This window comes from Corvus brachyrhynchos, unplaced genomic scaffold (assembly GCF_000691975.1).
Source record: "Corvus brachyrhynchos isolate BGI_N302 unplaced genomic scaffold, ASM69197v1 scaffold53, whole genome shotgun sequence".
In the NCBI taxonomy this organism is placed as follows: Eukaryota; Metazoa; Chordata; class Aves; order Passeriformes; family Corvidae; genus Corvus; species Corvus brachyrhynchos.
The window spans coordinates 2,944,038-2,954,654 of NW_008237681.1; the positions used below are offsets into that span (position 1 = coordinate 2,944,038).

General features: G+C 38.1%; 1 long non-coding RNA gene across 1 annotated transcript in view; it reads left to right on the top strand.

Annotated features, from left to right (window-relative positions):
- LOC108446205 overlaps positions 1-2,177 on the top strand; it is a 14,957-nt gene extending 12,780 nt beyond the window's left edge. The window contains exon 3 of the long non-coding RNA XR_001861329.1: positions 921-2,177. This is a non-coding gene — a long non-coding RNA (uncharacterized LOC108446205). The remainder of the gene's footprint in view (positions 1-920) is intronic.
- The last annotated feature ends 8,440 nt before the right edge of the window (positions 2,178-10,617 follow it).

A 10,617-nucleotide genomic window follows, 5' to 3' on the forward strand; every position in this document is an offset into this window, starting at 1 on the left:
GAATGTGGAAATAAAAGTGTTACTTCCACACTTATAATGCCAGCTAGCACTTGTTACCAAACTTGTGAAAATAACACGATTTACTGTAATAGTTTACACTTGACTAGTGAGGTATAAAATATCTTTATCTTGTAGCCATATAAACTATAGTTAAATTAGGCTGAAGAGACATACAGAGCTGTGCCCACGAAAGGATTAGGAGTACAAAAGCATTGCAAATACAAGAGGCAGAAGCAGAACATCCTGTTCAGAGTATATGTTGAATGGAACAGAAATGAAAGGAATTAAACTAAAAAGAGGATGAAGCAGCTCACCTCTTGGGTAATTCTTAATCTGAAAGAGAAGTTGATTTAGGCTGAGGTTATACAAACCCCTTAGTTCCCTGCAGCATTTTGACTGATAATAAAACAGGGCCTCTAAATGTGAGAATGGTAAGAGATAATGTGCTTAGTCTGATCACTCAGATTTTTACCAAAACAACAAAAGCTTTGATTTAAGTAGTACCATCGTATTAGTATGCTCTCACCTATCTATTTACATTGAATACCAGAAATTTTCAAGGCTTGTTTTGTTATTTTCACATATGTTATTTTCACATCAAGATTACTCAGAAATCTGAGGTGACAGTATTCTCTATTCTTGTGTTTGAGAGAGAAAGGGATATCAAACTTTCCTTTCCATGTACTAGTATTTAAAAAATAAAAGTAACAAACCAAACAGCTGAAAACAGCCTGAGCTGAAAAAATGTCTCAACTGAATTACACTTTTCCCATTTCCCTGACGTGATAAACCTTACACTCTTAAAAGATCTGTCTTTTAAATGGAAAATCAAATGGAAAACCTCAGCGCTTTGGGTTTTTTTATACATCATGAAATATTGAACAAAAAAGAGGTCATAAGCCATTTTGTTGACTTTATAGGTCTCGTGAGACTTCTTCAGGCTCTCTTCTTGTTTGCTGCTGTACATCTGGAGTGAGAGTCAGCCAGAGACAAGATGGCAGGTGTAAGTTGCTCATTTTCCTCCACAGTATGCAAGACAAACACTTCCTTTCCTGTTTCCACCAGAAGGATAAAACAAAACTTTGGGCCATGCTCTTGCCCCCAAAAACCAAATTATTTTTTCCAGAAGTTCCAGGATGACTGGGATTTCCTCCTATAAATTGAAATAAACAACTTTCTTTTGTAGGATTAAAAAAAAAAAAATTAGCTGTTACAAGGGGAAATCAAAGGTTTCACATACTCTACTAAAATAATTATTTAATGTTGTAATTGCGCGTCTAAGGACTAAGCCATGTGAAAATAAACATAGGTAAGACTTAGTGCCTTAAAAACGTCTATGTCTACAGCAACAGCAACCAAATTACTCTGGAAACGTGGCCACGGTGAGCTTGTGAGAGGCAGAAAAAGTTAAACGTGAGAGCGGCTCACACCGCCCTGGCCAGCCCCGGCTCTTCCCAAATCGTGCCACCGGGTGCCGCTGCAGGAGAGAAAAAGGAAATGTTTCCCGGCCCTTGGCCAAGGGCGAGAAGCATTAATTTTCCTGATTCCGCGCTCGCACCTAACTGAAGTAGTATTTTCCCTCCTAGTACACATGCATCTTTCTTGTATTAAACTTCTGTATCATGAGTTATTAATTTTACTGCTCTTGAAAGTTATTGGGGAGAGAAAATAATGTTGTAAAATCTGTGTGTGACTCACATTCAGCAGAGGGGCAATGCAAGAGATGATGGACTGAAATTATTTCATTTTGCTTAGAAAATCCCCAAGACTTCACTATGCAATTCTGTCACAGTTAAATATCTGTGGTCAGTTCTGATTTCACATTCTTTTAATTTGTTTGTTTTCAAAATAAACCTCTCTAAATCGCAGCTGTCGGCACTACTGATTCTCCTAAAATTTTTACATTTGTCCACATGTTCACCAAATAGTTTGCAGCTAAAATCCTGTGTGAACCCTGAAAGCAAGCCCAGACTAGGAGGTGAGCCCATCAGTCCTAGCACAGCTGACCTACTTGGTACCATTCAGGCCAGCTGGAGAGAGATTCACTCACTTTGTGCTGTCTTACCTGAGGTCGGATTGATTCTCATTTCACTGACAAGTTGGTCAACTTCTCCGAGAAACAAAGCAGGATTCTGGCAGAAACTAACAATGCACAGATGTTATTAGAACTTGTAATTAAAAAGAAATTCCTATGTTATGAGGATTTGCTTAGGAACCAAAATGCAGTATCAAAGCTTATGTCTCTGCTGTATGTTATTAGACTATTATGTATTATTGAAATATGCAAATCATGGTTATTAAGGTGAAATTCAAAGAAGCAGCCAGAGGAGGAAAATGTTTGCAGGTGGCATGCTGATTGTTAAAAATGCTGTACCAAAGACTAACAGCAAACATTTACTGCTTATCAAAAAAGACTTTAAAAGGACCACACACACAGAGAAAGCTGGCATGACAAAACAGAAATGTGAAAATGGTTGTTAGAAGTAACAGTCAGTCTTCAAAAAGTGGAAATTGTGTTGAAATGAGGAAAACAGAAGAGAACATAAACTCTTATACATTTAATACAAACCCTTTATAAAGCGGGCCAAAAATATTTTGAGGAATAACTTGCGATAAGCATAAGAGTGCATAATAAAACTTGCTCTAAACACATCAGATGCATGAATTGTGCCAGACAGTTTATAGGCATTCTATAATGTTTGGGCTATAAAAGAAGTATTTAAAGAAGATAAGCCCAGAGCTGAAATGCTAAATGAATTTTTCACATTAATGTTCCCCATGGACAAGCTTAGGCAGGTTTCGACAGCAGAAATTTTTTGGGTCCAAGTCAAAGAAATTATCTCAATTTGAAGTGTCAGAGAAGAAATTCTATGTTAGATAGAACCAAATGGTAACAAATCAAGTAGATTATATCAGGTTTTCAAAATGCTTCTAAAGGAAGTCTTGATATATGTGACAAATTATTAACTGCGATGTAACTCGACACATAGATCGGCCTCTTTTCCAAAGGAATGGAATGTGGCAAATGTGATGTTCCTTTTGTTCTTAAATTCAGTGGGACCTCAGGAATTACAGACCTGACCTCCTGTACCAAATTGATAAAGCTTTTTCAAAAGAAGGGTGTAAGGCACAAATGATTAGAGTTTATTGAAAGATTCAGCATGTAAGAGAATGAGAATGATTTTGATGATGCATTATGGATGATACATCATAGATGGATTTCTTAAGCCTCTGAGCAAAGATCCTTCATTAAAGCATGCTGAAGAAAGCAAGCATGAGATACAGTAGGTTTTCTCAGGTGTCCTTACTCATTTGAAATAAAATCTTCAGAAATCAGGATAGGGAATGAAAGGGTAGCTTCCCATTTTCACAATAGCAGGGGTTTACTTGTAAATGTTCTCCAAGATTTGATGCTCACTCCTGGGCTACTTTACATTTTGAATGTTTTAGAAAAGAGTAAACAGTGAGGTCATAAGATCAGCAGATGATGCAAACCAAGAGCCACTTGTGATGGGATGCAGAATGTTCTCTCAAGACAGAGCAATTTGGCAGTAAATGGTGGAAAAATTTCAATGTTAAATACAGAGTAATACCCGTGGGGAGAAAAAAAGCCTCATTATACTTATGCAAGTGCAGCTTTAAATAGGTTATAACAGCTACAGAAGGAGGTGTCTGAGATCTTTGGGAGATTCTGTATGCAAATGTCAGATGAATATTCAGCAATGGCAAACAAACAAAACCCCAAAGTATTAGCAGAAGGAAATGGTGAATAAAACAGAAATCAGGATGCAATTATAAGGATGACACGATTTGCAGATCCAGAGTTATAAATCTGACCCATATTTTGAAGACTGTGCATTGTTCTGGTTGTGCTTATTAAAAAAAATATTGTAGAACTAGAAAAGGTAGTAATGATGGCAACAAGTGTGACCGAAGATAAGGTATGGCTGGCACAAAAGATGGAACTTAATAGAGAAGGCATACTTTAACTTGGATGAGAAACATCTACTTGGGTTATGAAATCATTAGTGGTATGGAAAAATGAATAGGGAGGACTTCTCCTTTTTCTGTCACAGTGTAAGAACTGGGCTTCCTGAGATGCCTCTTGCAGATAGTAGGTTCGAAATCAAAAGAAGGGAGCAGTTTTTTGGTTTTTGTTGCCATGGAACAGTAGCCTCTGTCTCAGCAGCATCTCCTGCTCTACAGAGATTTGAAAAAGCCCACAGAGACAAGAGAACATTAGATAAAGAGCTAAACTGTACCTCAGTCAGGTATAAAAAAATGTGGCAGCAAACTGTTTATGAGAGATAGACACCAGTTCAGGAACCTCTGGTGTGAGAGGGGACTGAAATCCGTAGGCCTGAGGAAATGGTGTGTTGGGTTCATCTAAGAAAGGAGTCTATTGGTTGTCCTGTTCAGTTGTACCTCTCTCATTTACAGTAGTCAAATCTCAGTCAAAAATCACAATTATCCTAAGAAAACATGGAGAATTTTTTGGCTAAAATCTTGACTGTTGCTTCTGAATGGGATGCATTCCAGCTAGGTTTTGTGATTTGTAAGTCAGTGGATCTGGCCTAAGGCAGCTTCAATACCCAACAGACAGAACAGCATTCCTTCTACATACAAGAGGCGCAAATAGGTCCTGCCACAGGATTTCTCCCCTCCTGAACTACAAGCCAGTTGTGTGACTTATCAACTTCCAATAGTACTGTCTCCTCGCATGGGAGTCCCAGGAGAGACAGGGAGCATTCAGGTCTTACGAGTCCTGTTGTCTTCACTACACAGTTAACTTGAGTTAAAGTGACGTGTCTGTGCATTTTTTGTGCAGGTGCTTCTGTTCAAGACAGCATGAAAGGAGTTAATGTAGATTACAGTTTAACTCTTCAATGAAAACAGCTCCTACAACCTAAGCATCAGTGTTTTCCCAATGTGTATTTCTGCATAGCATTTCCTCTTTTTCAGAGTAAACATCTACTGTGGAAAAAGGAAATGCCAGGCGCTATGAGATACAGCTTTCAATGACTAATTAAGATAAATGTGTGTGCAGTCGTGCAGGTGACCATGAAGTTCCAGGGAATCCAGAAACCGTTTTAGATCCAGTAGTTCTGAACTATGTCCAAGCTAAGTCCTGGGGGTTACTTATGTTTTTACAGATTTTTAGCAATTTGTGAGGATTAGTAAGTTATTGCTGAGACTTCTAGATAATTAAGAACTTAGTTATGATAGCAGAGTAAGAGTAGGATGGTATATGAAATGGCTTACCTCTGACACACAGAGGTCATCTGGTTTTGTTAATGACATAGTAAAGCCATAAACCTTATTACATATTAATCTCTTAAACTGTAGCGTGTGTAGAATGGGAAATAGAACCGCAATATAATCAAAATTTCTGAGAAGACTTTTATAAGGTTATGATACGCTGACACCAAGCATTTTAATTTAAGGTTAAAATCTTCTAATAAGACATTTGATAGGTGTAATGAGACTTTCAATGCAAAAAATATATAACTGTAATATTTAGCTTTAAAAATTATAAACCCCAAATGTATTGTGGCGTATATTGCCACTATAAATTAAAATTAATGTATACATTACATAGTTACAGGAGAAAAAGGGGCATTTTTTGATGAATGGAATGGTAGTAGCTCTGTCTCCTTTCACTTGTTCCTGCAAAGTGAAAGGTGCTATGAATATGAAAGACAAACAAACCATTAAGAGGTTTAGGTTCTTAACTTCTCCTTTACTTCTGTCATGCAAGCATAATATATCCTATACTAGTTTCCTGGGAACTTCAGAAGGATGAACATGAAAAAGAAGAAGAAAGTCTGTCTTTTTAAGCAGCCTTTGTCTAGAAACCAACATTCGTATTAAAGGCTGAACTGTGTTATTTCAAGCTTTAGCATATATACCTCACCAAATAAGGGACCAGCCAACTTATGTAAAAGAATAACCTGCCTCTGAGCAGAACTTATTAGCTTGGGCACAGTTCCACAACAGCGTGTCCAAACAGCTTTTGGATTGAACGTATCTTCCATTTTGCACCTTAGAAAATGAGCTAAGCTATTCCACAACTGTCTCTACCTGACTACAGAGACATGCCTTCATAATGTAGCTTGGACCAAGGCCCTTCCCCAGCTTGCTGACACAAGTTGGCTGTCAACTGCTCTTACTTCCCAGCTGATGTGAGGCAGTTGCAGCACAATGAGTTCAATATCTATATTTACAGGAAAGTCATTAGATGGGCATTAGATGACCACTCAAGAACACACAACTTAGTTTCTGAATTTTGTAGGTTCCTTAAAAAGTGTTGTGTGAAAGTAAACAGCTCTCTCTCCTTGCTTGCTGCCTTAAAATAAGGATTGTCTGGGAAACAATTGCAGTTAAAACTGAAGTCACAAAAAAGGCAGAAGTTCCTGTCATTAGCCCTACAGATCAGTCAATCTCCATTGAAACATAAACTGTGCTTGAATAAAATTCAGGAACTCTTCTCTGAAAAACACATCTTTGTCTGAGGAGCACCTATAGTTCAGAAGAGAGCCAGCCAGAAGGAATTCTGCTCTGGTGAGTGACTGCTGCACTCAGTATTGTGTTACTGGAAGGCATTACAGGGAATGTGCACCTTCCCAAACCCCCAGTTCTTGAGTGCACACACTTCAGTCTGTTCTGCTCCTCCCTTGTCTCTCTTCTCAAAACCCAAAGCGTTTTGGATTTGATATCTGGCGTGTATGTAACCATTTCAGTATTATGGGAACATTGTATAACTATGTGATTGCATGCTACAGAGGAACTTGATGAAAGCTCAAAGCAAAGAAGGCCACATAAACAAGGGAAATACTAGAATGAATAGTAAAGATAGGGTTAACCAGCCAGAAAAAAAAAAAAGTACACCCCTCAAAAACATAGGAAAAGAGAAGGGGCAAGGAGGAGAAAGAAACAATAAATAGTTTAAATATGACATTGATTACAAAGTTGCTTCATTGTTCATGTTTGGCAATGGAAGACAAAGGGGAAAATAGCTTTTTGGAATGCTGCATGAGCATTAATTTTGATGGCCTCATAAAAGTAAATTTGGGTTTCTCAAGGGAGAAGAGTGCAGACACTCCTTTGCCATTTAAAGCTGAAGTTCATGTGGAGGAGAGTCACAAAAGTCTTCAGTCTGTGTACCATGAGTATTCAATAGACCAAATATTTTTTTGACAATCTGCCTGCTTAGATGAGTGTGTTAGTGCTGCATGCTGGGTTATGTAAGGGGGGATATTGCAGCAGAGACAGTGAAGCAGGAAGCCTGTAACGTTCAAGAAGACCAACTGGGATTTCCCCTGCTGCTATTGTCACAGCAGAGCCACTATTTTTAATTTAACTAATAAAAATGAATTTACTTGTCTTATTCAAAACTTAGTCTGCTACCAAAAAAAAAAAAAAAGGGATTCAGGCAATGCTAGTGAGATTTTAAACATGTTAGATTTTAAACACACTAATTTCCTGCCTAGAGGGAAGAAAGCTGGAAGACCAAGCAGCACAGCCATGTCTGCCTCATGCAGTACTGTGATGCTTGGTGATGGGGGGAAATACTTGGCTGTGGTGCAAAGGTGATAGGCAGCCAAGTGAAGCTGGCAACTCTGCTAACATAAACCAGAAACTAGCCAAAACTCTTGAGGGGATGCATCATAAAAAAGATGGAGACGGCAATGTGATGTAAATAGTTATTAAAGCAGAGGGATGGGAACCAGAATGCCTTGATTTCCAGTGTTGTCCAAGTTACTCACTGAGAACATAGACATGCCAGGTACTAAATATCTTCTCACTTAGGCCCTTGTCTATTCAGGATATTGTTGTGTAGCCTTTCCATGTTCGCCTGCTTTAGCCAAACATTTGGACTACAAATACAGTTTGAAATGCTCCTGTCTTGCAAGCTAGAGGTCTTGCTGTGTCATTGTTTCTAGGTTAAAAGCATTATGTACGCAGACAAAAAGTTTTAAAAGTAATTATTTGAGAATCTGGTTCCAATAAGATGCATTGTCATATTGCCTTTTTTGAGTGCTAATATATGCTGCAGTAACATAAATCCTGTGACGCCTCTCTGCAGGGTGTATTTGCACATGATAAATAAACAAAAAATTTATTAGCTCTACCATGGCTGAGTTGCTGATGAAAAGACACTGTAACAAAGACAGTGAAGTGTAAAAAGTCATGCATTAGTCACATATGAAGCTAGAACTAACAGTTCCTGGACCCTGACCTGGTGTACTTTTCCTTTGGTCAAAGGGTAAATTTGAGAGTAAAACAGAAATTAAAAGTTTAAACATGGTTACTTGAATTTCAGAGATGAATATGTGACCTAGGAAAGACGTGACTCCAGAGATGCAGAGGAATGTGGGAGAATGTGATGAGTACTGATACATTCTGAAAAATTAGGAAGTGACTAACAAGTACTGCTATGCACTTAAAAATAATTGCTTTCCAGAGATTTATAATTTGTTCAGTGATTTTCATGGCACATCCCATCACAATCCCTGGCTCCAGTCCTGATATCCCCACTAAGTTCCTTGTCCAGTCATTCCTTCTTCCCTCTCTTCTCCCTGACCTCTAAATCCTACAGTCTGCCCACTATAAATTCTTGACCCAGTTTTTTTCTCTTTCCACATGCTTACAGTTTCTTTTTCTACCAGGTTTTCTCATCAGTTACCTTATGCTGTAGCTTCACACCCATTTGTATCTTGCATTTCTATCAGGCAGCTTTGTCCTCTATCTGTAACAAAAAGGAAAAAAAAGGAGAAGATAAAACCCCAGGGAAAACCATTAGGTCCTGATAGGTAAAATCCCAAAGCATCAACTGTAGTTAGGAAAAGCTGAGAGTATTGTTGCACCCTTTGGAATTTCAGGCGCAAAGTGCAAGTGAGTCCCTTCTGAGTACTGATGAAGAGATCTTCCAAAGACTTGGACCCCAGACAAGCTTGGTGTGCTTTTCACTGAACATGAGGATAGACATAATCATTGCATAGAAATTGCCCCCTAACAAATTTCTGTCCACTTTTCCAAGATGTGAACTGCTGCAGCTGTTCAGAGAAAAGGTTGTGAACAGACAGTAACCCTGGTAATGGTAAAAGAGCAAACTGTTAAAGCACTGTGAAGTTATAGCAAGACAATATAGGGTATTATCCCAGAAAGTGCCAGACAAACTTACTCATAGCTGATGCTATCAGCACCACCTCTTACTGCAATTCACACATAGTAAACTCATACTTTTTCTGTCATAGTTAGATTTTATGTTTCTGAAACACATCGTAGGGTGATATTTTTCTTGATTTCTTATGGCCAAAAAAGTCCTGCTGTTAATCCTTGTGATTTACATATCAGTCTGCCATTTAAAAAAAAGTGCTGCGTAAACAACAGAGAGATTAATATAATACTGTGGGAAATTCTAACCCATTCATGTGCCAAGGTTTCATCAGATTGCTAAAGGCAGGAGCTTTAGCTAGATCTTCAAAATAATTGACACTTCTTTCTCCGTGGGCTTGACTCTGCAAAGTATCAATTGCCTTATATGAAGCCCCCAAATCTCTCCAAACATGAATCAGGTACTCAGCTCCTGGAGCAGTGAACTTCAATATAACAATTTTATCCGGATCCTGCATTTGGTCTCTTAAAACTCCTGTCTTTTGTCATTATAATTTATGCTCTTGTATATTCAGTTTGCAGACATTGTTTCTGTTGATCACTTAAAACTTTGGCATGACTCTGAATAAAACATGCAGCATTTTGTACTGCATACCAGAAGCGGATTAAATAATGGTTCTTGTGTTCCTAGAAATCAAAATCCAAAAACGTATTTGTGCTTAATCATTAAATATCTATTTAATCAACCATCAAACCATTTAACTATGGGATATATTTAATCAACCATTTTCCAGACCAGAGAAACATAGTTTTCATATGGTAAATTAGTCTGCGTGAGATAATCTGCATTTTTCAGATTTCCCAAGGTGCTTATTTTAAATGGCATAAGGTTTTTCTTTTTTTTTTTTCTTTCATATGGAGTATCACAAACTGCTAGACAAACTACAGCATTGAGCAGTAGAACGTTTCTGTGATGAAATGTGGCAAACAGTGACAAACAGGAAATCTGTGTGCCATTTAAAGACAGATTTAAAAAAACCAATAAAAATCCCCCACACTCCAACCCAGGATCAGGTTGAAACTATTGGGATGATTATCTCCCTGGATGTGAATCTTTGACTCACCTTGTACCAATCTAATATTTTAACTGAAGAATTAAGTTTGATTACAAAAACGACAGGTTTGCACTGGGGAGTCCAGGTTCCCTACAAGGTCTGCTCGTGCCCCTTGTTCCTGACTTTATTTATGGCAGAGGCTGCTAGCTGAGCTCAGTTCTGGGTAGTTTTGCAGTGTGCATAATCACCCTGCAGAAAACAGAATTATTATTCCCTCTGATTAATAATTATTATTGGTTTAATGGAGCGTTATGAAATACAAATTGGAATACATTCATTTCCATGCAGGCTCTCAAAATCAAATGGATCTAACTGTGATGAAGGCAGAGTCTGTCCCTTTGTGGGTCTTTCATCCATCTGTCATCCACTTTGAGAAAGGCTTGGA